This window comes from Ambystoma mexicanum, chromosome 2p (genome assembly GCF_040938575.1).
Source record: "Ambystoma mexicanum isolate Mex_15411 chromosome 2p, UKY_AmexF1_1, whole genome shotgun sequence".
NCBI lineage: Eukaryota > Metazoa > Chordata > Amphibia > Caudata > Ambystomatidae > Ambystoma > Ambystoma mexicanum.
In genome coordinates this window covers 116039499-116066656 of record NC_090923.1, presented here as the reverse complement: position 1 = coordinate 116066656, position 27158 = coordinate 116039499, and the positions used below count along the sequence as shown (strand labels likewise).

The 27158-nt window shown below is 47.4% G+C and overlaps 1 protein-coding gene across 4 annotated transcripts in view; it reads right to left on the bottom strand.

The window, feature by feature from the left end:
- RPUSD3 (RNA pseudouridine synthase D3) overlaps positions 1-27158 on the bottom strand; it is a 166849-nt gene that overhangs the window by 95164 nt on the left and 44527 nt on the right. The gene's annotated exons all lie outside the window — the stretch shown is intronic.

The window sequence follows — 27158 nt, the reverse complement described above, 5'->3', positions numbered from 1 at the left end:
TGTTCTGGTTCGAAAAAGGTGGTTGTAGATATTCCAGGCATCCTACGGGATAGGAGGGAGATAAGGTGTTGTACGGGATTATAGTTTTCATGCTAGGGGTTTGGGTAAATTCGGAAGTGTGAGATTGGTAGGGGTAGTGGAATGAACGAAGATGACCCGAATTTCTATCAGGACCTGAACAGGAGGAATTGTGGGAACGGTAGTGTGTTGTAAATGTAGTATACTGGCGTTTCGAGAATGATTTATCAGAGGGACGTGAAGCAGAATGATTGGGAATATCCTGGTAGGCGACAGAAGAGCAGGGATTCTGGGAGTTGTGGTTTTTAATGAGTTTATCAGAGGCAGAGGGGTTGTTGGATTCTAGTAAGGGAGATTCATTGGGCGGAAGGGAGATAGATGTAGAGCAACCTAAAAAAGCCATAGGGACTTCGTCCTCCTCACCTCCCCCCCCCAGAATAATACTGCGTCTCACCTTGGATATTTCCCCCAAGCATAACTCTGGGCTCCCCTATCCAGGTGATCCACCCTTGCTCGTCCACCCCCAGGGTTTGGATCTGAGAGCGCCATCTCTTCCCTGGCCACCTGAATAATGGATTCTCGTGGTCTACTCGGGAGAATACCCTCAGGTTTCTCACACCTCCCACACGGTCGCCACTGAAGTGGGTCTCTTGAGATTCACCCGGAAATAATTACGAATGGCCTTTGCAATCCCATCCCAGAGAGCCATATCATTTATGATCGGGTCATATAACTTCCACGGGGGCTTAGAGGGGGTGCAGGGTCGTGAATTCAGACCGTCAGTAGAACTGGGTCGTGATCCAACAATGCCCTCGTTCCTATGGACATGTCATCTACATAAGGCATAAGCGGGGGGTTAGTTAAAAGTAAGTCTATACAGGATGAAGTGCAGTGTATGTGAGAAAAGTATGAGAAATCGTTTTCCCCCAGGTGCAGACTCTCCGAATGTCGATCACTCCCAAGGACTTAAATAGGCATAGTAACCCCAGTGCAATTTTAAAATCTTTTGACGTGAGTTGGTGGGTTTTATCGAGAGGGTACCTTGTAGCCTGTTAAAGTCACCCCCAATTACCACCTGGCCTTCAACAAAGGGAGTCAGCTCTTAGTCAAATTGCCGCAGGAAAGCCTCTTGCCCCTTGTTTGGCCGTATACATAAACCAAAGTGTAGAGCTGAGCAAATAGAATACCTTTGACCCCACACATAGCGCCCTTCCAGGCAATGTTGCGTCTCCAGCTCTGTAAAAGGGACCCCTCTCACGAGGAGCATCGCCGTGCCACCCTTCTTAGCGCCACTGTATGCCAGGAATTGCTTCGGGAAGTATCTACTGAGCAGGCGAGTGAAATCTGCCAGGGTCAGGTGAGTCTCTTGGAGAAATGCGACAGAGCTTTTCAGGTCCATCAGCCACTGTAGGGTCAATTTGGCCTTGACTGGGGAATTAATGCCCTTAATGTTGATAGTTACAAATGTCAGTTTCCAGTGGGGGGAGGCACCAGTTTGGGGTCTGAGTTCTCTACGGAGGAGGGGGGGATCAGGGAGAATGTCAGCCGCCATCTGGTTCCATTAACGCTTCATCTTCTTAGAGCAACCATGTTTTCAAACATGTAAACCAAAACTGAACCACTGCAAACTATGCAGTAACTGAAATAGGCACATCGCCCCAACGACCAATGAGCGGTTCCAAGTCTGGGGTGCCTGTCATTTGTGATGCCCAGGATTGGCAAACCGGCGAACTGGAGCGGTGTTCAGGTGCGGTGAGCTCAGGTCTGCGATTGTTTACATCTTGGAGCTGCTCCTGATTTTCTCGATTTGCCCGCTGTCCACCATGGGCTATGCTGAAGCTTTGGGTCCTCCCCGAATGGTGGTGTTGACCCCCCTAGGGGACTTCCTTGTTTGATCTAGGGCTGGGCTCCTCCCATAGGTCTTCTGCCTCCTCCGCGAGCTGATTGTGCAATATGTCCTCCATAGTAAACTGAAGGGTTGCCCAGGACACCCATCTGTAACAGACATTCTTATCTTGTAGGAGGGTGGTCAAAGGCCAAAGGGCTCTCTGCTTCTGAATTGTGGCACCAGCTAGATCTTGGTATACTGGGAGGGAGGACTCTTTGAAGATTATTTCATCCTATACCCTGGCCACTGCCATAATGCCCTGCTTGGTGGTGTAGAAGTGCACCCGACTGATCACCATTGCAGGGAGGTCTGAGGCGGCCCTCCATCTACCCCGAAGTCTATGAGTGAAGTCCAACAATGGAGAGGCCTCATCATGGTCTGGAAGAAGCATCTGAAAAAACATACCCAACGTATTCACCCAGGCTTGGTCAGGGACTGAAGTTGGGAATCCCTTGAAGCAGAGGGTATTTCTCCTTGCCCTGTTTTCCATGTCCTCCTGTTTGATTGCCATGGCCGCACTTTCCCCCCTCCAATGATAATACTCAGCGTTGGAGGTCCGCGATCGTCTTCGACTGTTCTGAGGCCTGGTCTTCGATATCCCTGACCCGTTGTGCCACTTCTGTGACATGGCCATCTAAGCGTTCCATCTTCGCAGAGAGCTCCATGCAATTCCTGAATTCCGCTTTAATATCTGACATGAAGTCCTCCTTTGTTGCCAACTGCTAGCGGGCCTTTCTGGGAAGTGGATCATGGCCTTCACTGTTTCCATCTTCTTCCCCTTCGTCTGGGGTTGTAGTAGTCGACCGATATCAGTGTTCTTGGATGCTTTCTGTTGTTTGGCCATCTTTGGAGCTTATGCATTGTTGCACACACCCTGCTGTAGACGGGGATAACAGGGTCCCCTCACTCGGTCACCCTGCCTCTTATTAGAGCTGATGCTAGGAGGCACATAGTCTTCCGCCACCAAGCTTCGACAGCCCTGAACTAGAGCCTGCCCACCTAAGGCAGAGAGTCCTGTCTGCTCCCAAAACAAGGTAGGGGTTCCCTCCCGTGCTCCAGAGAAAGCTTCACTCCTTTCCAGGTCCCGTTGCTGATGGGGTCTGCTGCGGGATGCCACCTCGCTAATCAGCAGTCTTCCTTTAACAATGTTTTCCAAATGGGCCATGAGTCCTTCGGAGGTTAGGCTTCCCCAACTGAAGGCAAATGTTGCTTCCCCCATACAAATGCACCTCATATGCCCTGCCATCTCTCCCAGTAGGTAACTAAAGACAGTGGACTTGGCTGGAGGGACAGCAGGGCCCCTCTCACACCCTACCACAGACATCCACGGTTACTTCAGCACTCAAAGGCTTCTCAGCCTGCGCCCACCGAGGCTGCTCTGGAGCGGACAGCTCACACAACGCTAGCGACATGTGGATCTCACCGCCATCGCGGACTCAAGGGATCCCATGCCGAGCTCTACTGTAAAAACATGCTGAGGGCAGCACTCCTCTTACCTGGCTCCAACATCGGTGTGCTCTGCAGAGTACAGCTGAACCCAGCCTCCTTGGGGTCGGTGGAGAGGAGAGGGGTTTAGTCAGTCGCACTCCACCCCCAGGGCTGAAAGGTCCACGTTGGCTCGGATGATCGAACAGCCACTGTGCTCCTCTTTTGTGCCCCCACCCCGGTCAACAGAATGGACCCCCACCCCTGGCTGGGAAGAGAGGGGGCGCGGGGGCCTCTGTGGTCTTGCTGCATGGCCGGCCAGGCAGACAGTCTGGCGCGATGTGCGCCTCCCACGATACCTGAGGGTGCCATCTTGAATTCCTGATCCGGTGGCGCTGCGATTTTTGGATGACAATTTCTGCTCTGGATGCCGGTATCAGCTGGCTGATTGCAGCACCGCCGGGTCTCCGGGCATTGCTCTTCCTTCACATATGTTCACAAATAGCAATCGTGGGCTCCAACCAGGGTTTTACATCAGTTATACCCGGGCCCCGCACGGAGGAATTCACAGGAGCGACCGCATCGCCTGCGCTCCAAGCCACGTCCCCCTGAGGGGGCATGTTAAACCGCTCCGCTTCCCTCAGGTGTGGGTCATTATGCTTAACATGCTGACTACTCCTGCAATATTGCTTTTGTGCCCTCTTCCTCATCCTAGTACTTAGGGGATTCTGGAACGTGTTGTCTCCAATAACAAAATTAGGTTTTCTTATTTCTCTTACTTTGCAATAAGCTATTAGAAGTGTGGGATTGCGGGGAAAGTTAAAGAAGGGGCTTTACCAGTCTTCGTGACCTGTTCCCTCTCCCCCACGTGATCGTCCCAAAGAACACCACCCCCAGGAATCGTCTGCCCTTCCCTGGCTAGATGGGAAGGATCCCAGGCCAGGTTTGTGGGGGGAATCATTGCTGATTCACAGAGCACTAACACATCACTTTTAAAAAACAGAAATACTTTTCAACTTAAAGTGTCAACACGTGAATAAAGAAATAACAGGCAAGTAATCAAGACTTTTAGTACTAGCAGGCAGAGAAGAAAGAAGTTAGCAGACACCATACAAAACCTTAGAATAAAAAGATCCCAACCTTAAATAGTCATTGCCTAGCTTGAAAAGAATGACTTTAGTGTCCTTTGAGTCACAGGTCCCAATACAAGTATTTTCATGAAACTAGGATTCTTTTTAGGAAGAAAGCACACGTGTTGGCTTGAGCCAACAAGTAGATGCAAGTGTTTCAAAGTTCAGTAAAAACAAGAGGAAAGTATAAAAAAAGACCCTCTCCCAATCCAACCAATTTAGGCATTACCCAAGGGAGGGTACAAGGCCAAAACTTCACTGTTCAAGGTTAGGCAGGGCAGAGATAGGGCTTGGACTTTAAGCCAAAAGAAACCTATGGAGACGCAGGAGGAAATATATGTATGTTTACTTATGCCCTGTACTCAGATTCATTCAGTGACCACGCACAGGATTCTGAACACGCTTGGCCATCTGTATATGTACCTTGGTTCTGTTTGAAGAGGCCCAGGAGTCACAGGTGCAGAAGTCACTTCAGGCGTTGGGTTGTAGGTGACTGCAGGTTTGCGATTCCGTGCTTCGTTGAGGACCTCAGCGGACTTCTAGGACACGATGCAGGTGGCGAACAATAATGGCTTCATGAATAAAATGGCGGATGGTGATCCTCATGGCGAGAACAATGAAACTGGTCCCGCAAGGCTCCTCTTTGTGGCGGAAAGCTGCAACTTTGGGAAATACTTCTTGTTCCATAAAATAAGGATCTGCAGAGTCCCAGGATGCTAACTCGGCACAGCAACCGTTGCAGCGAAGTATCCCAGGATGACGTCTGGCTATCCCACAGGAAGGATCCGGGACTGTTATGAACGCATCCAGCAGCTGGATCTTTGGTCCAGGGTTCTAAACACTGATGCAAGTGAAGAAAGGGCTGCTGGTGATCTTTAAACAATGAACTACTGATCTCCTGCAGGCGCCTGACATTCATAGGGGACTTCGCTCCAACAATGATCTGAAGAAGGGCTGCAAGAGTCCTCCTTTTATCCAGGGTTCGAGCTGGAATGGCCTCGGTCCATCGATGGCAGGGATCTGCACCATTCAAACTTCCAGGGGCTGTCCAATCCTGGACAGCCTCTGGCTATTACATGTGCCCAGCAACTGACATACCTGGTCACACTGTGGACTGGGTCCAGACCTACGCAGCCCACAACATCCGGCCACACACACACACAGACGACACATTGCACACGAAAGCTGGAGATTTCCCCAGGAAACAGCTTTCATATGTGGAATATCCTGCCACTCCAGGCCAAGAAGAAGGCAAAAGAAAAGCAGGCGAAAATATCATGGCACTGCCATTATTATAGTATTTGATATGGCACTCTAATTGGCATTAAGCTGAAAAATGCATAAGTGCGCAAGACTACAAAAAGAAAACACAATAAAAGAATGCGCGGGCCACCGGCCCATCCTGGGCACACCATGCAAGTAAACAAAGTTGCTGGAAAGAAAGTTACAGGGCACAAAGTGGCCCTACTGCACTTCACATAAGATGTGTGCAGGAAAAATAAACAAAGAACTTTACTATGGAGAACAGAGCTCTCTGGCACTGATAGCCATAGGGACTGATTAGTGCCCCCATAACAGATGAGTTTAGCAAGGTAAGTGGAGCAGAAAGGCTTCCCTTACCCCCAAAAGTCAGGAAAGGGTTCAGAACAATAGCAAATAGCAAAAAGTAGCATGTCCAATTGATGTCTATGGAGGTAAAGCAGCAACAAGAACAATCTTGCCTAAGAGGTATGTACTGCAAAAAATTATCATCCATTCTTTGTCATGCTGCTTCTGGCCAAGTATAGCACTGATTGCATAAGAACTAGTGCCCACCATTATGGCGTGCACATTTTCCCTTATGAAACTAACCATGTCTTAATACAACCGACATCTGACTGAACGATGACACGCCACAGACTACTGTTTCTTCACTATTATTTCAATGGTTGCATTTTGCCAGACAAATCCGTGACACATGGTTGCAAAATTGACCGAAGCTGGGACCGATTTTGCTCGTGCTTGTAACCTAGAAGAAACTAGTTAGAGGAACACCAACAGCTACTTTTGACTCCCCAACTGGTTCCATGGAACAATATCTACATGAAACCCACAAGGGGTGTTTGGGAATGTGTAGAACGTAACACTGGGCTACATTTGGATGACATTTAAACCATAATAGGTCATATATAATGGACAAAGATTATGGTTGGTCTCTGAAGACAAATTTGCAACTCACTAGGTACCAGATCCTTATTCCCCAGAGATAGCTCCTGTAAACTGGGTGATGCCTAATTCAAAGGGGCTCCTTTTAGCTCTGGCTGAACAAATACTTATGAAGATCCCTCTTACACATTTTGAATATAAATCTGTAAAACTCAAAAACAAACACAAGTTATTTGCGATTTTATGGTGTTTCTGCCTAGCTGATGGCTGCCAACAAATTAGCCTTGGGTCTGAGGTCTTTGCCTGAAATGGTATATTGCAGACAACAAATCTTCCTGAAATCAGGCATGCGTTTTTTTAGCCTTGCGTTTTAATCCCCACTCACCGTTTCCATTGAAAATAATGGTTTTCAATAAGGTTATGTGATGGTCAAGGAGTAAGAGACGGAACAAAGGTGGCATGTTGATTGGCAAACACTTTTATTAGCAACAAAAATGGGGAGGGAGTGATTTTAAGGAAATCTTAACAAGCCCTTCTTCTAAGAGTGGTTTCCCTGCCTCAACAAAACTATCTAATAAAACTGTTGATGTCAGAATGTACAGAGTAAAGTTTGCCGACCTGTGTCCAAATCATAACCTGTACGTCACAAGCTAAACTGAATATGAAGTAAAAAGGGGAAGTATCTCTTGGATGTCTACGTGCAGTCCAGTGCTGTAGCGCAAAACAAAAGTTACAAAAGGGTGTAGAAAACCAAACAAAAGTTCCACAAAACAAAAGGGGTTGCTTCCCTTTCCCCTGAGTCTTTCCAGCTTCATCCAACTTTGTATCTGTGTCTTTAACCGTTGAGGTAAATCTTTTTGATAGACCTAATTCCCAGGTTCTGCAACAAGGAAGAATGGCCTGGACACCTTTGCCAAGCCGGTTTGAGGGTCCCAGATACTTTTCTCAGTACCCCTCCTCTTGGTGCACTCTCCTGTAATTCACAGTTCTCTTTCTCTGTATTTACTTCCACCCAGAGCCTTGGTTTCCTCTCCTGCTAAGGTCTTTGGATGTCCCTTGTACACACAAGCTCCATATTCCTTTTGCTTCCAATTGGGGATTTACTTTGCTTTCCCAAACCCACTTCACATGATTGTTCACAATGCTCGCTTTATCTATTCTCTTTTTGTTCCACAGTCCTGGTTTACTCTCCTGCCAAGATCTATACATATCACTTCTGCATGGAACGTTTGTATGGGTCCCAGAACCCCTTTGCTCGATTATGCACAGCATTCTTTTTGCCTGATCTTCCTTCGATCCACAGCCTTGGTTACTCTTCTGCCACTCATATCCCCCTTCATTACTGGCAGGGGTATGGCTACTCTCTGGGCCCCCACAGCCTGGTGATTAGCCACCCATGTAGTGGTAGGGTCTTGACCATCACCTTCTGGCTGTTCGTGGGTCTCCCACAAGCTTTGGCGGCTCTCACGCCTTGCCAGGACCTTCTCTGGCCGTCCACGTCCCTTCTCTGCAGCAGTTTTGTTGCACGTCAGCAGCTTTGGTTTCCAGCGAGTATCTTGCCTCCCCTAGGGTCCACCTACTGCTGTTGCGGATATTTTGCAAGCGTGCTTCCCTCCAGGACACCATCTACCATTCTGCACTCTGGCTCAGTGCAGAGTACTTACTCCGTACCACCCGCAAGGAAAATATCGGTTAGTGGCCTAACCTCCCTGGCATCATGGGAAGGGGCTCCCCTATGGAAGCATTGACGATGCCCTGGAATACATCACAGTTACTGAAAGCATACATGGTCTTAAATGGTAGCTCCTTTTTAAAGCTTTAACATACTATACATACAACAGAGTCAGGGGCCTGACCCTATCAGAGGGGTGGGTAGGCCCTGGGGCCATACCATGTTGTTTGTCAGAGCTGGTCCTGCCCCAGAGGCAGGTTGCAGGAGTTGGGAGGGCCTCAGTCTGTGTGCCTTCTACTGATTTTGATCATCCCTTAACTGCCATATAACATGCTGGCCAGCGTTTTCTCTCTTGCATTTCTTGCGACGGAGAGCAGAGCATACAGCCCACTGGCAAGAGCTATGGCAGTGAACCTCAAGCTAGAGGAATGTCGCTCATGGCAGACAGGCATTCCAGAGTTACATCCAATGCAGAATATGAACTTTGAAAGAGACTGACTATAGCGGCTCACCGGCCGATATGTGTTCAACAAGGGGGTGGTGCTTAATTGCCACTTTTTATGGCAAGGACGAGATTGGCCCTTGAAAGAGAGGGGAAGTGAGTTGTTCTGGTGAGGTCAATGAATGAGACAGCGGACCAAGAGACCAGGCGGAGGAAGGACGGTGGAGCAGAATGTGAAATAGAATTACAGAAACTGTGAGCAAGATGAGATATGGGTTGGTGAGAGAAAGTGGTACTTGGGTGCGAGTGCATGTTTAGTGTATGAACAGTGACTGAGGTTAAGTGCCAGAGTAGGGGGAGTACGTGAGAGAGAGAGAGTAAAAGGATAGTGACTAGGAGAGAAGGAGGGTTGGTGTGGAGTGTAGAGTGTAGGTAGAGAGTAGTGAGCGGAGAGTGTAGAAGAGGGAGTAGAGTCCAATATAGAGCAGTGCAAGAAGAGTATACTAGGGAGTAGTAGGAGGAAAGTGTAGTAGAGGGAAAAGGGAGGAGAATGTACTAGAAGGAGAGTGCAGTAGGGAGTAGATGGAGGACAATGAAATGCAGAATAAGGAGAGGAGAGTGAATTGGAGAGTAGTGGAGAACACGATTGGGAGGAGAGTGAAGGTTAGGATAGTAGAAGAGGGAGAATAGTAGTAGACATAAAACAGAAGAGCATCAGAGGGAAAGAGAGAGGAGTAGGGAGAGAAAGAGTAGAGTAGGAGGAAGATTAGGGAGGAGATTAGAAGGAAGAGAAAGGAAGGAAAGAACATCATGGTGAGGAGTATGAGACAATGAGAGTTAAAGATTGCAATCTGCTGGACCTTTGCGGCGCAGACTTTAAACACTGCTTTTCCTCCCATAAACTGTGCCTGCTACTCCCGTGTGCGGACCCTGCCACCAGGCCACGCCCACCGCGGAAATGCGGTATTCAAAAGCAACCACCGTCACCCTTGCGGCGTTAAGCCCGCTGCGGGGGCAAGGGCGCTGCTGTTTGGGCTGTTTGAGACTTTCAAGAAACCGTGAGTACCCATAAAAAGGGTCCTTTTGATGATTGAGCCTGCTACTAGACTGTGGGATTACTCACGCTAAATAACACATCCAAGACACCAACACATTTGCCAGCACACACATTGACCAGGTTTCGCCACATTATCTAAACCGCAAGCGGCAATTGAAATAGGGAGACTGTTGGGGCGTGTCGCCTTTGATCCCGATTATTGCCTTATTACTACACACAAAGCTATTAAGCTATAAAGGCAACAAAGAGACAACGAGTTTTCGTAGCTTCTAACTAGGAGCCTTTTAGTAACAGGGCTTTCCTTGACGGCCAGGCATCAGGAATCACACTGCCTCGTAGAAGTCACATGGAGTGGTAGTGACGATGACAACTCAAGGGGAAAAACCTCAGATAAATGAGCTTAACGAAGCAGCCAAACTGGTCCACCCCGACAAAACTGTGCAAGCAACTAGTCAGGGTTTGGAGAAAAAAAAAGCGAAACTGTGGGGTAGCTTCATGCCCGTTCACGATAGAAGTAAAGATCGGTAAACGAACAGAGCCGCCTATTGCATTGGATGACGTATTCCATCAACCCCTAGAGAAAGGGAGGAACACTAGTATGGCCACTTCCTCACCTGGCCCCACAGGTAATAAGACTCCAAACGAGCGACTATTAGACCGACAAGAAGACAATGCCCCGAAGGGACAAAGAGGAGATTCTCCAGAAGAGCTAACTGACGACTCTGAAATTGACAATCAAGGCCCTTAGCCACCAAAAAGGGCAGATGGTTTGAATGAAGGCAACCCTGGTACTCCTCCAATCGTACCAGATTTAAGGTCAAATATACCAACAGATAGAATGACCAATGAAAGGGAACCAAATCAAATTCCTATGGAAAGACCAGAGACTGAATTAAACGTCCCCTCTAAACAAACTGACAAACCATTGCAGGGGAACTCTTCTGCTACAAACGGAAGAACAACAACCCCCAAATCAATTAGAATGGACTTTTTTTAGATACACGGACTTGGAGAAAAAAACTTGGAAACCTCGAACACTATCTGCAGGAGAAGGCCAAGATAGAAGTAACCATTTCTTTGGGAAACAATCGCTCCTTAATTGGGGTACGGGAGTTAGTAGCCAGACGCACAAAAAGAAGTTTGTCAAAAACCCTACACCAAGTGAAATTCCTGATGCATTAATGCTGGAAAATTCAACTCTAATGGAAAAAGACATAATGACTACAGAGATAGCGACCCAGACAATGGATTGTAGAACAAAAAACCAATTAACTCAAAGAAATCATTGGCAGGACCCAATTCTGCCAGAGCCACTACCAATAACAGAACCCCCTTATACATTTGGGGAGCCCCGTTCTAAGTTAGGGTCAAGAGATGAAAGACCAGAACAAGATCAATTTTTGATGGGCAACACAATGGCAGCAATATTGGCACCTTACATGAAATTACACAAAGACGCCACGGACACCCTAAAAGATCACACTACTCTTCTAGCTATGGTTCACTCAAAGACAATCTTCATTGAAGGATTTGTAACGGCCATACAAAAAAAAATATGCAAAACGTCGAACAAAGAATCTCTGACTTGTTGCACACTATTTTGGATCCCATAATAAAAGAGAAGGAAATGTGGTGGAAAAACCCTAGAAGAGAATCACTAGGAAGATTTGATAACTCGGCACTACAACCAATGGAAACAACGCAAGAACAACTACACAAGGAGACAAAAAATCACGAGGACCCATCAGAATGGTACCTTCAAAAAACCTTAGAAGGAAAGAACCTAGAAGGGCTAAGAGACTTGACTAAAGCTCCTAAAACATCCTCTGGGGAGGTCTTGACCATCGATGTCGCCGTCCCTAACATGAACGGCAATGATCAAAAATGTAAAGATAACGATCGGACGTCTGCCTCTCCTAAGACTCATTTTCCCCAGGAGCAACAAGAAAGGGAGAATTTAACTAATAGTTATCCAATAAGCCCAAGTATTCAGCTGGACAACGTTCCTCAAGAAGAAGGTAAACAAAACAGCAACACGGGGATACCTGTACAACCAGCAAACCCGGCTCCTCGGCAACCTGAAAAGGACATGGTACCATTTAAGCCTATCAACTTTAACCCTAAATTATGTGAAATTTTCAAGAACAAACAAGGTAATTTGGAGAAGGTCATCGATTTGGAGCAAGCAAAGGCAAAACCTAGCTCCCTGGTACAGAAATCAAGACCAGCTAAACTGCTACAGCTAGCAAATAAATTTTTTTAAAAAAATAAATAAAATCAAGCTTACCAGAAGCCACGGAAATCAAATAACAGTCAAACTTTTTTTAAATGCTTTACCATGCCAAAAGCTATTGTGGCAACCAACACAAGACAAAGTACTAGTATATTGAAAAAGGTCAACACGCTGGAGGAAATAAGTCAAGAGGATGAGGAGAATGTAGAAAACGAAGACTTAGAGTTGGACATAATGAACCTGTCAACGTACTCAATTTCGGATGAAGAGGACCTGATTTCTAGCGAGTCTGACGAGGAGGAAACAGAACAAATAAACGGGGGGCAATTAGGGCCTGAACATATAGACCATCTAGCACCAAAAACAACCCACGGAAGGCAGCAAATACAAGATGGAATATTTTACCAACCAGAAATGGAAAAACAGAACAGTAATCCACAAGAACACGGATCCAGAAACAAACCATCGGGTAAAAACACTGAAGTCAGACAAAAGAAAAAATGAAAACAAACAAGGGAGCCAAGACCATCGACACCCATACCATCAGTGGAGTCAGGAGTACGAAACAAACACAACCCTCCTCCAATATTGCAGATCAAAGAGTACAACCCAGAGGTGGGCAACCATAATTCTGAAGACGAACATTTTTTGGCAAGCCCATTGAGACTCCTGACATGAAGATTAAACCCAAGAAAAGAAAGGTAGGGGTATCCTTTTGGAAAGACTAGTACATACAAATGATGGCCTAATTTTAAACCGGGCCAATGTACTAAGACTGTTCCATCACGTCACAACATTGAGATTAATTACCTCAAGTGACATATCCCTAATCGAATTCCCTGACAAAACACACATGGACAGTGTAAGGGTATCAACCGGTTCACAAGTTATCTACCAACTACTATTATCAGAAGAAAGGACCCTAAGGAGTATGGGATTCAAGATATCTGAAAAAAATAACAAAGATGTGGAATTGGTTGGGATAGAGCAGGGAATACTATCAAAGCAAGCACAATTTCAAGAGGCATATGATATGCATAAAAAAGCCATGAAACAATCGCAATTGACTCAACTTCAGGATGGAGAACAGGCCAGATGGGAATGGCTAGCAAAGCTAGCAGCCGGAAAAATAAAACCCCAATAATGTTTAAAGGAACACCGGAAAGACACATGGACCTTCATAACATGGAACACAAGGGGTTTCAACCACCTGCTAACAAAAAACGAATTCTTAAAAAACATGCCAGACGTGTTATGTCTTCAAGAAATGTGGTTGAGAGAAACCCCCTTGATTGAAGGCTATTTTGTTTGTATAAACCCAGCCAAGAAAGGGCAAAAAGGAAGACCAATGGCAGGTTTACTGATAGCAATAAAAGAGGATCTAAATTGGAATGTGTTCTATGCTTTGAACCGGTCACCTTACATTCAAATCCTAGTTGTTGAAGTAGCCAGAAATCAAGGAGATCAACACATATACTATGTAGTCCTCATTAGTATATATTGGACGCCAGGTGTAAAAACAAACAAATCACATCCGAGGGAAGTTGCTAGCGCAATCGATGATCTAAAAGGAAAATGGCATGACGCCTGGATAATAATGGTAGGCGACCTCAACCGCACCTGTTTCAATGAAAACAACAAAGCAATTCAAGACAAACCATCAAAGGCCACCGCAAAGCAGAAAAGAAGAATAACATGGAGGTCCACCCTGCAATCCCAGGACTGTACAATTCTAAACGGGATTACGCCGGGTGATATCCCGGGGAAACCAAAATGGCGAGGCCCAAAATCTGAAGCGACACTGGATTATGTTACAGTTTCGTCCAACCTCTCAACCTTTATCCAAAAACTAGAGATAGGAACTAGAGATAGGAACCACCCAGTGGGTGAGTGAGTGACCATAACCCGGTTAAATTGACATGTTTTAATTTCTCAGTGAAAAGAGAAATGGCAATGTATCCACTTAACTTGTCAATTAATTCCGGTAGAAACAGACTTAGAATGAAACCAACAAAATTGCCGATATTGACCTGAAATTTATCAATGATGATAAACGAGCTCCAGACTCAGGCAACTCTGCAGGTCATCGATTATATACCGCTACTTAAAATCTTTAGCCTCCACTCTCCGCCCTCTGCAACTTATCCAGAACAGAACTGCGAGACTTGTCCTTGGCCTCAAGCCCAGGGACCGTATCTCTCCAGGACTGAAATCTCTTCACTGGCTCCCAGTGGCTGCGAGGATTAAGTTCAAAACCCTCTGCATTGTCCACAAGGCCTTCTGGGGCTTGGGGCCTAAATACCTTCAACTCTCTCTTCCTAAATATCTTCCTTCACGAGCCCTTCGCTCATCCGTCTCCAACTCCCTCATGGTCAGCCGCTTCTCGAAGCAACGAGCTGGGGGTAGATCTCTCTCCGCAGCAGGGTCCTCCCTCTGGAACAGCCTTCCTGCCTCCCTGAAACTCGAGGAGAACCATCTCCGGTTCCGGAAGCACCTCAAAACCTTCCTCTTCGCTTCTGCCTTCTCTCTCCCTCTCCCCTGCTAAACCTGCTTAACTCCCCACTGAATTCTGCACTAAACCTGCATCTGGGCCACTCTCAGTGACCTCGGTCCAGGGCCCAGCCACTCTCCACTTGCACTGCCTCCCTGGCTCCCCCTGCACTGTGGGACTGTCACTGTATCCCTACAGCCCCCTTCCCAGCACTTGCTCTGCACTTACCTCGCACTTGCCACCAGCTGGCCCTTTTATTTATTATTTATTATTTTATTACGCTACTTACCTTGTACTGCACTTTCCCCCCCACCTCCTCCCCCTGCACTTTCTCCTTTTCCCCTTACCTCTGCACTTGCGCGATCTGAATGACACCTGGCCTAGTAGGATCGTTTGTCTGTCTTCCCCTTGTTTCCCTCCCTCTCTGCCTCGTCGCGCCTTGAAACACTTGTGTATAGGCGCGTTACAAATACCATATCATATCATATCATATCATATCATATGTAAGCCAGGAAGTTCAAAGCCAACAATGTTACATTGGCACATTTTTGACCAAGCCGTGGTTGAGAAGAAAAGAATTTTAAGGAGAAATCTAAAGCAATGGAAGCAATCCTACGAGACAAAGAAATTTGAGGAAATATGGAAACTAAAACAAAGGTACGCTAACTGGTTAGGAATGCACAAGAAGAACAAGTTACTCTCTTACCTGGTAACGTTCTTTCGATGGGATGGTCCGACAACGTATTCCATATCTATGACATGTAATCACCACAGCTGTGCTGCTTCGGAAAATCTTCAGCATCTGCGTCCTGTGTCGATGACGTCGGTACGCTGCCCTCGAGGACCTCCTCCGGCGGCCGACGTCACTGGATGTTATAAGTAGGACGCACAACGCCCGTAGCCTCAGTTGTCGTTTTTTCGCAGAACGTGTGGCACCAGTCTTCTGCCAGTCTGACACACAAAGCCTTGCGGAAACGTAAGCTGCAATCGCATAAGAAATTCTGTAGCGGGGAGGCAGGGAGGGAGCGATATGTAATACGTCGTCGGACCATCCCATCAAAAGAACGTTACCAGGTAAGAGAGTAACTTGTTCTTCGAGTGGATTGGGTCCTACGGAGTATTCCATATCTATGACAGACTCCCAAAGCAGTACCAATGCAAGGAGGTGGGAAAATAATTTAGAAAACAAAAATTTTGAATGCCCAATCAAATTGCGGAGTAAAGGACCGCCTTGCCAAAGGCCAGATCCTGCCCAAGGATGGAATCGAGGGAGTAGTGACGTACAAAAGTATGCACCGAAGCCCAGGTGGCTGCATCACAGATGTTACGAATAGGAACACCCCTCTGTAGGGCAGTAGAGGCAGCCATACTCCTGGTAGAATGGGCCCGCAAGCCGACCGGTGGGTCCTTACCCGCCAAGCGGTAACACTCAGAGATAGCCAAAATAATCCAGCGAGACAAGGTCCGTTTTGTCACAGCTTGTCCCAAACGCTTTCCAGCGTAACCAATGAACAGTTGATCGTCCACTCTGACCCAGGACATGCATGAAATATAAAAGCTTAACGCTCTCCTAGGATCAAGCCTATGGAGCCTCTGCTCTTCCTTACCAGGATGTGGAGGAGGATAAAATGACGGAAGAACAAACTTCTGGCCTAAATTAAATTCCGACACCACTTTCGGAAGAAAGGAAGGACGAACTCTAAGGACAACCCTGCCCTTGTGAAACACAGTGAAGGGTGGCTTAACTGAAAGTGCCTGTAACTAACTCACTCTGCGAGCGGAAGTGACCGCAACCAAAAATACAGTTTTAAGAGTTAACAGTCTCAAAGGGCATGAATGCAAAGGCTCAAACAGAGCACCCATCAGAAACTTGAGAACAAGGTTCAAATCCCAACCGGGCCCCTGGAAAGGTGACGGAGTGAACACATTAGTGAGCCCTTTCAGAAACTGAGAAATTAAAGGAATTTTAAAATAGGAACACTCTTCTGACGAGCGCTTAAATATGGACAGCGCCGCCAGGTAACCTTTAACAGTACCCACTTGCAAGCCCCTGTGGGCCAAAGAAAGCAAAAAAGACAGAACCATGGGAACGTCACATGCAAAAGGATCCACATTCTTAACCCTGCACCAGTCGCAGAACTTACGCCAATGGCAACGGTACAGGGACTTCGTTGCGGGCCGTCTGGCCGAGAGCAACACCTCCATCACGTCTTCAGGGAAGCCCCAATCCTTTTACCTCAACCTTTCAGAAACCAAGCGTGAAAGTTGAGGGATCTGACCTCTGGATGGAGATCATGACCCCCATCCCGTGAGAGCAGATCGTCTTGGTAGGGAAGACGACGTGGAGGGCAGATTGACAAGTCGAGAAGGTCCGGGTACCAGGTCCTCCGGGCCCACACCAGAGCAATGAGGATCATCCGAGAACCGAACCTCCGTAACCTCCGCAATACTTGCACTCTCGCACTTCCGGTTGACACTGGAGGCGAAGAGATCCACTTGAGGGGTCCCCCAAAGGGCAAATATCTCCAGGAGAATCTCCTGAGCCAACTCCCACTCGTGAGAGATCGCGCTCTGCCTGCTCAGAGCGTCCGCTGTCTCGTTTTCGTCTCCGGCCAGATGAACTGCCGAGATCGAAACTTCCTGCTGGATTGCCCAGAACCAGAGCTGCATCGCCACCCTGCACAGAGGAAGTGACCCTGCCCCCCCCCCGCCCCTTTTTGTTGAGGTAGTGCATGGCCACCGTGTTGTCCGTTAGGATCAGGACATTCGTCCCTCGCACAGTCGGCAGAAAAGCATTCAGGGCTAGCCTGACGGCCCTCAGCTCCAACAGATTGATATGGAGTCTGGACTCCGACAGAGACCAACGACCGCTGACTGTCAACTCATTGGCATGAGCTCCCCATCCCGTGAGGGATGCGTCCGTCACGATCGTCACCTCCGGCCAGGGTAGCCAAAATGGAGCCCCCTTCATCAGATTGTCTTCGACGGCCCACCACAGAAGGTCCTGGGTGACCGAGGACGGCACCTGAACAGGGTCCGACAACCTGCCGGAGGACTGAGACCACTGGAGCTTAAGTGCTCATTGCAAAGATCTCATCCGCAACCTGGCCTCTGGCACCAGAAGAATGCAGGATGCCATGAGGCCGAGCAATCTCAAGAACTCGAACGCTGGGAGACTCTGGGCAAGCTGAAACTTGTGCACCATCTGCTGAATGTGATGAGCCCTCACCTGGGGAGGAAAACATTGCCCCAGGGACGTGTCAAGCACAGCTCCGATGTACTGCAGCCTCTGAGTTGGTGTCAAATGGGACTTCTTGAAGTTGAGGGAGCCATCTTCTGGAGGGAGTGGCAGGTGACTGACAGATGATCCAAGACTTGCTCGCGCCCTGATCAACCAATCGTCCAGGTAGGGGTAGACGTGAATCCCCCTTTTCCTGAGGTGCGCTGCCACCACTCTATGAGCTTGGTGAAGACCATCGGGGCGGAGGTCAATCTGAACGGCAGGACCCAAAACTGAAAGTGCGAGTCGCCAACCGCGAACCTCAGGTACTTCTTGTGCTTTGGATGTATCGGCACATGAAAATAAGCGTCCTTGAGATCGAGAGACACCAACCAGTCCTGAAGTTGAAGGGCCTGGAGGACTTGAGAGAGAGTAACCATCTTGAACATGTCCTTCCTGAGGAGTTTGTTCAGACCGCACAAGTCCATGATGGGTCTCAAACCCCCGTCTTTCTTGGAAATCAAAAAATAAGTGGAATACCATCCCTTGTTCCTCTCCGCTACAGGCACCAGTTCTATGGCGCCTTTCTCCAGCAGGGATTGAATTTCCTGCGCAAAGAGCGGATACGGACTCTTCAAAGAGAGATTCCCTGGTGGATTGTCTTGAGGCCTCTGCCGGAAAGGAAGACAGTAGCCGTGGGTTATGATCTCCAGAACTCACACATCTGAAGTAATGGCGCGCCACTCTGCAAGATGCTGTGCCAGCCTTCCCCCAACCGGCGAACCATGGGACATGGCCTCATGACTGAGCTAAAGCGGCTGCAGCGTTGCCTGAGGGCAAAGAGGCAACAGCCCGAGCAGCCTTGGCACCTCGAGTACCTTGTTTTCCACCTCTGGCACTCGTACGGTGGCCCCTTTGACTGGCAGCTCCTCTCGCTTTACCAAAGGATGAGTAATAACGAAAGGAATCTCCCCTCCATTGCTGTTCCCTAGGACGAAAAGGCGGAGGTTGGCGAACTGCAGCGCCAAACGACTTTGCTGCAGCTTTGGAGGTCTGCAACCTCTCAAGGCTCTCGTCAGCCTTGCTGCCAAAAAGATGTTCCCCCGTCAAAGGGCATGTTGAGGAGCCGGGCCTGCACATCAGGAGCAAAACCCGGCTTCCGCAACCACGCAAACCTGCGTATCACGGTGCTCGCTGCCATGGACCGGCTGACGCAATCTGCCATGTCCAAACCCGACTGAACGGCCTCACACATGGCACCCTTGCCATCCTGGACCATAGCAAGGAAACCATCCCGTTTGTCCCCTTCGGGAATATGTTTAGCTGCTAAGGAAACAGTTCCACAGAGTGTGCATGAAACGTGACAAGGCACATATGGAGTTGGCCGCCTGAAGTGCCATAACCCCTGAAGAAAACACCTTCGCCCAGCCGTCAAAACGCTTGTCGTCCCTATCAGGAGGGATGGTAGGATACGATGCCTGCTTTGCTGGGGCCGTAGCCGCCTGCACCACCAAACTCTCCGGAGTGGGGGGCTTGGTCAAGTAGCAGGGGCCGCTACTGGCTGGGCGGTATTTTGGCGGCAAAGACTTGCCCACTGCCGGGAGACTCTCCGGAGCAGTCCAAGCCGCCGCCACCCTCTTCTGGAGAGCCATATGGAACGGCAGTACCGGGTCAGTTGGTGGACCTTGGTCGAGAATATCCGTAAGGTCATCCTGAAGAAAATCCCCTGGGGGAGCAGACCATCCCAAGTTCTCGGTGACCCTAGACATAAAGCGCCGGTACGAGGAGTCTGCATGAGTGCCAGGCTCAGGCCTACAAAACTCCACCTCCGGAGAGGTGTCCAGCCCACTGGCATCGTGCAGGGACTGCTGCAGGTCCTTAATCTGGCTATGGCCCGAGAGAATCTTGTCTGGCACCGTATCAGGAACCATGCCATCATCAGAGCCCTCATCCACCTCTGAAATAAACTCAAGATGGTGGTAAGAAGGCACAGAATGTGGAACAAAGGCATGCTTGACCTTGGCCAGAGCCTTTCTATGGGGTTCCACTGAGCCCCAGGGTACCCCCGTCGAAACAGCCTCGAAAGGCGTCGAGTGAATCAGCGTCGATGCCGAACGTGGCACCGACAGCATCGATGGCGTCGACACAGGCCTCGAGGCCGGAGCCCTGAGCGTGTCCCTCGAAAGTCTGGCCACCGACGACTTCTTCGGAGGTGGGGCCTCGAAAAGAGTCCCTCGATGACCTCGGCGCCACCGGCGTCGACGTCTTCCTCGAATACACCATAGTTGCACACGGTCTCGAGCGCGTCGAGGACCGGGACCTGGATCGGGCATGACGAGAACGATTCCCTTTGTCCGGGCAGGACCTCTCCGGCGAATCGTGCCGACCACCCGAGCCCAAAGGTGTGCGAGCAGTGTCTCTCGACCGATCACGACCGACCCCACTCGGAGGCGCGGACGGACCAGTGCCCTGCGATTCGAGAATCGCTAACATTTTCTTCCCGAAGGAAGCCCATTCCTTCGGCGTCGCATGCTTGGTGGGATAAGCAACCCGCCGACGGGCGGAGTCCTCAGATGAGGACGGGGAAGGCGACCGATGACGGCGCTTCCGGGAGTGCCTCGAAGAGGCAGAGGAGTGGCGGGACCGACTCCAGGACCGAGACCCACTGGACTTCTGACGACGATGCGGAGAGTCGCCCCTCGAATCGACCGTCGAAAGCCCCGCAGACCTTGACTTCCCTGGCTTGGACACCTTACCTACCGACAACAACTTCTTGTGCTCCCGCAAGGCTTTGGACGTGAGCGACTGGCAGTCGACACAGTCATCCGTGTCATGGGCCTCCCCGAGGCACCACAGGCAGGCGTCGTGCGAGTCCGTCACCGACATCTTGGACCTACAGTCCCCTCACTTCTTAAAGCCCGGACGCGGGGTGGAAGACGAGGTAGACATCTTCACGAAGAATATACTTCACAATACGAACAGGTTTGAAGAACTGAGAAAGAACAGCAACTCCAAAGAGTCGAGGCGTGCCGAGATCTCCGAAGCGAACACGTTTGCGGAGAAAACGGAACTGGAGGCTACGGGCGTCATGCGTCCTACTTATAACATCCAGTGACGTCGGCCGTCGGAGGAGGTCCTCGAGGGCGGCGTATCGACGTCATCGACGCAGGACGCAGACGCTGAAGATTTTACGAAGCAGCACAGCTGTGGTGATTACATGTCATAGATATGGAATACGTCGGAGGACCCAATCCCCTCGAAATCAATGTTAAACCACGAATCGCAGGCAATGATATCCACGATCTGCAAGAGAAACACCGCAGAGACTTGGGCCCTAATAAACAGCAAAGACACCTCGCAAGATGCTTTAACAGCCAACCCAGTCCCAGGAAAACAATGGCTTCTATATTATAAACAAAGGCAACCTCCTCTAGAACCTTTAATTAGTAAACGGACACCGGCTAAAATGGATGAAAGTCTGCTCGATATTGAAATTTCTACAATAGAAGAGATTGAAGATAAGGGCACCTGGCAGAGCCCTGAAAAACCCAGGTGGGTATTCTTAAATTAACAGAAACTTCAGGGTGAGAGGTCACAGAGTTCCAACATTATAGCAAATATGACAGTCACTTCTTACTGCATCATTTTTCACAAAATGTATTTAATGACATCTGGATAATGTTGGTGGGGATAGAGCACCCAGAGATGTTTTTAGAAAAAATAATACATATAGGTATGATCCAGTAAGACAGGCTGGGTCCCAATGCAATAACAACAACAGATAACTGCCACTATTGGTTGATCATTTCAATTGTGCAGTCACAAGAATAAACATAAACCCACATCAATGGACATGTATACAAAAAAGCACATTAACAATGCTTTAGATGTGCACTGTTCAAATGGTGATATCGTCGACACAATGGTGTTTCGGCCTCGAGGAGCTGTGTAGTGCAGCTTTTTGGGCAGGCCTTCATCAGGACGTGTGATGGAATGAATGGTCCCGAGGTCTCTATCTATGAACAACAAATGGGAAGGGGTGAGTGGAACAATGACCTCAAATAAAATGATAATTCACAAGGCTCCCGTAGGATGCTTTATTAAAAACAGGAGACTCCCTGGTAGAGGAGCCTAGATCTTACCAAAAACTCATCCAGTGTAAGGGTAAGTAAGAAAATCCACCATAGGTATAGATATCTTTGAGGCATTCAATGCGTCGTTGAGGGAACAATTGTTTACCTGTAACGACATGTAAAGATCTGTAAGAGTTCTGTACAGATCGTGGTGTCTTTATATGAGTAAGGGAAAATTGGGTAAAATCTTACCTCAAATTGTAAGATGTGTCTTCTAGGTTCAGAATGGTGGAGACACCCACTGTAAATCGTGGTTCCTACCCCAGATTGTCCAAACGTGACAGTATGTGTGTGCGAGAAACGCGCATGAGTTAAGGAAACTAATCTGCGAGCCAAAATATAGGTCTGCAGGTATAATGAGGATAAAGTGCTATGTTGGGCAGTTACGTGGCCTAGAATCAGAGCACATAGGATTCGCTTCCATTCGTACCTTCATGAGTTCGTCTGGGCTAGGCGAGGGTGCGCAGCGTCTCTGGACACGAGCATCTCTGGACACGAGCACCTTGAAAGTGAAACTGTAGCCATGACGACCTCGGGTAATCAAACCCGTCAATCGTGTTGATTGGTTAGGAAGTGGCGCTCTCGTGGTGAGGCGTCGTCCGTCCAGTAGCCAATGGTGCACAGCCACGGGGGCTCAATGGGGCGGACCCCCTGTACGCCTCAAGTGGGAGTGAACAAACTGTGTAAAGTGAGGCAAGCATAGTGCGCGTTAGATGCACGTAAACTGCAGGGTAAACGGGACAGCGAGCAAACGCCTAGATTTTAGCAGACGTGATGTCATGGAATAGGCAGAGTTTGTGTGAAGCCGCCCAATGTTATCCAGTGTGGCTTGCAATCTGTAATCAATCTAAACATCATATTCCAGAGCAAACAGAAATAAATGCAGATAGCGATATGTCCACATTGATTCATGTGTGCAATGGGTACCACACAGTGCATCTTGTGACAACCAACTATGTACAATGAAAATGACGTATGGATAAAGGGTCGTTATTCCCCGGTGATACAACCTCAGATAATGTACTCGTGGTACCAAAACTTCTAAGATCTGTTGAGGTCATCATAGAGGTTAGGCCATTAAATAAAATTCACTGGCTGTAGAAGTGCTTCCATTCTACAGATATATTTAAACCTGTTCTAACAGTGTCTAATTTATGGACTAACTGTTGCTCGAGTCTCGTCAAAGCTTTATCCCTGTCTCCTCCTCTTTTCTGCGGAGTGAGTTGCTGTATAATAGTCCAGAAAATGTCATCATTTGTGTGTCCTAGTCGACTGAAATGGTCAACCAAGGGTTTGTCCGGTACCTTGTTTTTGATGCAGGATCTGTGTTCTGATATCCGCTGTTTCACTGGTCTAGTGGTTTTTCCTATATAGAGTAGGTGGCATGGGCATTGTATTCCATAGATCACAAACCTGCTGTTGCAGTTGGTGTGGGTTTGTAGAATACAGTGGTATTCCTTGTAGTCAAAAGTTTTTGTCGGGCTGGTGTAGCGACATGCCACACAAGTACCACATCGATAGTGTCCCACCACACTCGGGAGATCCCACTATGTGTTTGGTGTCTTTTTTTCTTCTACGTAAGTGTGGACTAGAGTATCCCTTAGGTTCTTGTTCTTTTTGAATGCAAAGATTGGCTTTTTATCCAGGGTCCCCTTATTTTTATCAAGTGCCAGTGTTTGTTGATAGTTTGTTTGGTAAGGTTACTTAGAGGACTATATGTGGTCACACACACCAATCTGTTCATTTCGTTTTTTTCCTTCGGTTTCAGGCATATGGTTCTGTCAGTGTTTGATGCTCTTTTTCTTGCCTGTCTAATCGATTTTTTGGGGTATCCCCTCTCTTTCAGTCGATGTTGTAGGTCGTTGGCATGTTGCTCGCATTTCTCTTTGCTTGAACAGTTCCGTCTGATTCTTAGAAACTTGCCGTATGGGAGATTATATCTCAGACCCTGGGGGTGATAACTTGAGAAATGCAGTAAACTGTTGCGGTCGGTTGGCTTCCTGTAAAGTTCGGTTTGAAGGTGGTTGCCTGATCTATAGATGTGCAGATCGGGGAAGTCCACAGCCTGGTGACTCCAATCTATGGTAAATCGGATATAATCATTACATTGATTCAGCCATTGATGGAAGAGGCCCAAATCAGATTCTGTACCGGTCCATATGAGTAGGACGTCGTCAATATACTGTCGCCATAGGAGTATTTGTGATTTGAAGGGATTGTGATAATTGTGTATGTGATCTGTTTCATACTGAGCCTCGCCTAGCCCAGACGAACTCATGAAGGTACGAATGCAAGCGAATCCTATGTGCTCTGATTCTAGGCCACGTAACAGTGCCCAACACAGCACTTTATCCTCATTATACCTGCAGACCTATATTTTGGCTCGCAGATTAGTTTCCTTAACTCATGCGTGTTTCTTGCACACAGATACTGTCACGTTTGGACAATCTGGGGTAGGAACCACGATTTACAGTGGGTGTCTCCACCATTCTGAACCTAGAAGACACATCTTACAATTTGAGGTAAGATTTTACTCAATTTTCCCTTACTCATATAAAGACACCACGATCTGTACAGAACTCTTAGAGATCTTTACATGTCGTTACAGGTAAACAATTGTTCCCTCAACGACGCATTGAATGCCTCAAAGATATCTATACCTATGATGGTTTTTCTTAATTACCCTTACACTGGATGAGTTTTTGGTAAGATCTAGGCTCCTCTACCAGGGAGTCTCCTGTTTTTAATAAAGCATTCTACGGGAGCCTTGTGAATTATCATTTTATTTGAGGTCATTGTTCCACTCACCCCTTCCCATTTGTTGTTCATAGATAGAGACCCCGGGACCATTCATTCCATCACAAGTCCTGATGAAGGCCTGCCCAAAAAGCTGCACTACACAGCTCCTCGAGGCCGAAACACCATTGTGTCGACGATATCACCATTTGAACAGTGCACATCTAAAGCATTGTTAATGTGCTTTTTTGTATATATGTCCATTGATGTGGGTTTATGTTTATTCTTGTGACTGCACAATTGAAATGATCAACCAATAGTGGCAGTTATCTGTTGTTGTTATTGCATTGGGATCCAGCCTGTTTTACTGGATCATACCTATATGTATTGTTTTTTCTAAAAACATCTCTGGCTGCTCTATCCCCACCAACTTTATCCAGATGTCATTAAATACATTTTGTGAAAAATTATGCAGTAAGAAGTGACTGTCATATTTGCTATAATGTTGGAACTCTGTGACCTCTCGCCCTGAAGTTTCTGTTAATTTAAGTACAATAGAAGAGCTCATTAAAAAACTGAAGAACTCAGGAGCACCGGGGCCCGACGGTTTGACTAATGAAGGATTAAAAATGGACCCACAGGAATGGGCAAAAATGTTACATCAACTGTATAAATACATTCTTAAATCAGGGAAAATACCAACCTCATGGAGGATGAGTGTAATATTGCCAATATTCAAGAAGGGCTTAAGAACAGATCCAGAGAATTATAGGCTTATCGCCCTTCTGGATGTGACAGGGAAAATCTTCGCCACCATCCTGTTAAGAGCCTTGACCAAATGGGCTGCACGAACTGGTCATAAAGATGAATGGCAATCAGGATTCGTAAAGGGACAAGGCACACCACTAAACATATTCATCTTAAACCTGTTAAAAGCACGTACCCTTAGAAATAAAGAGGCGAAATTCTTTGTGGCCTTTATAGATTTATCTAAGGCCTTTGACACAGTGGACAGGGCGGAGATGTGGAGAAAACTAAGATTGAATTGTCCGGAAGTTCTCCACAATATACAAGAGCTACATACAAACACCACAATTAGAGTGAGGTTAACCCAAGCTGGCCACCTATCTGACACAATTCCCACGACCATCGGGTTAAAGCAAGGATGCCCTTTGGCACCAGAACTCGACAATCACTATTCTTCAGACATGGGAGACGCCTTTGTAGATTCAAGAATCTTCCCAGCAAAAGTTGCAAATGTATCAATTGGGAGATTAATTTACGCGGACGACATAGTCTTAATTGACCAAACTCCGCTTGGTCTTCAAAACCAATTTAGAGCTCTTGAATCCTATGTGGCCAAAAACAAAATGACAATCAACCCGGAATAATCCAGGATTATGACATTCGCCAATACAAAAAAGGAGAAAAATACTAAAAAAGCACAATGGTTCTTAAATAGTAAAACGATCACGGACGGGACTGCCTTTATGTACTTGGGGGTTTGCGTCAATACTGACAGAAACGAAACCCCAAGATGTGTAGACCTGAGAAATAAATTAAGAAACTTGATGGGCCAAGCCAAGCAAAAATCTTATTGGCACGATTTTGCAGATTCTCCTTGAAACCCCTGATAGATTTCTATCGAGCAAAGGTGGTGGCAATCCTTACATACGGATCACAAACTTCTCTTCTCTTGGACTCGACTAGAAGGTACATTCTGGCGTACAACCCTTGGTCTGCCAAAATCTTTTTCAATTCAAATAATCTGAAGAGAATTAGCATTGTCTTCACCGAAAGTCATCTCAGAATGGAAGATAATGTCATTCTTTAGGAAATGCCTGGAAGCACCAACAACGGGTGGCTTTGCAGCCCTAAAAAGCATTGGAAAACGACTCGGAACCGATACTATCCGAATGGTCTAAGACATGCCAGGCAATCCTGTGTGACCTGAACGAATCAGAAGAGTCATTATTGGCCAACCCGGACCAGGTGAAAAAAAAAAATGCATGCTAGAGATTGGATTTAAACCTTAGACGATCTCTATAAATACCAAGGTTACAAAGATTTTTGGGCAGTCCCTCGAAAATTGAACAGGTTACCGAAATATTTAACATTATTCCCTAACTGGTTCCTGAGAACTGGATTCCTAAGAGTCCGCCTTAACCTTTGGCCTAGCAGAACTAACAACTATCTTCTCGATCCTATCATGGAACACTCGTGGCTTTCAACATTTGTTTCAGGACTTCGATGCTCCATTGGATGATGTGTTTGTAATTTGTCTGCAGGAAACTTGGTTAGTTGATGCTCCAATGAGAGATGGCTTCAATATATTGGTCAATCCTACAATCCAAAATACTCAGGGCCGACCATCGGCAGGACTCTTGACAATGGTTCGGATTTCACGAGAGTGGTCTACACCCATTTGTTTTAATCCTAATCCCTATGTTCAAGGTTTAATTATGCAAGCATGTTCAGACACCCCAAATACAGTTGCAACTCTGTTGATCATAAATTGTTACTGGAATCCGGCCAAAATAAAAGTTATAGAGTTTACCACTGCGATCA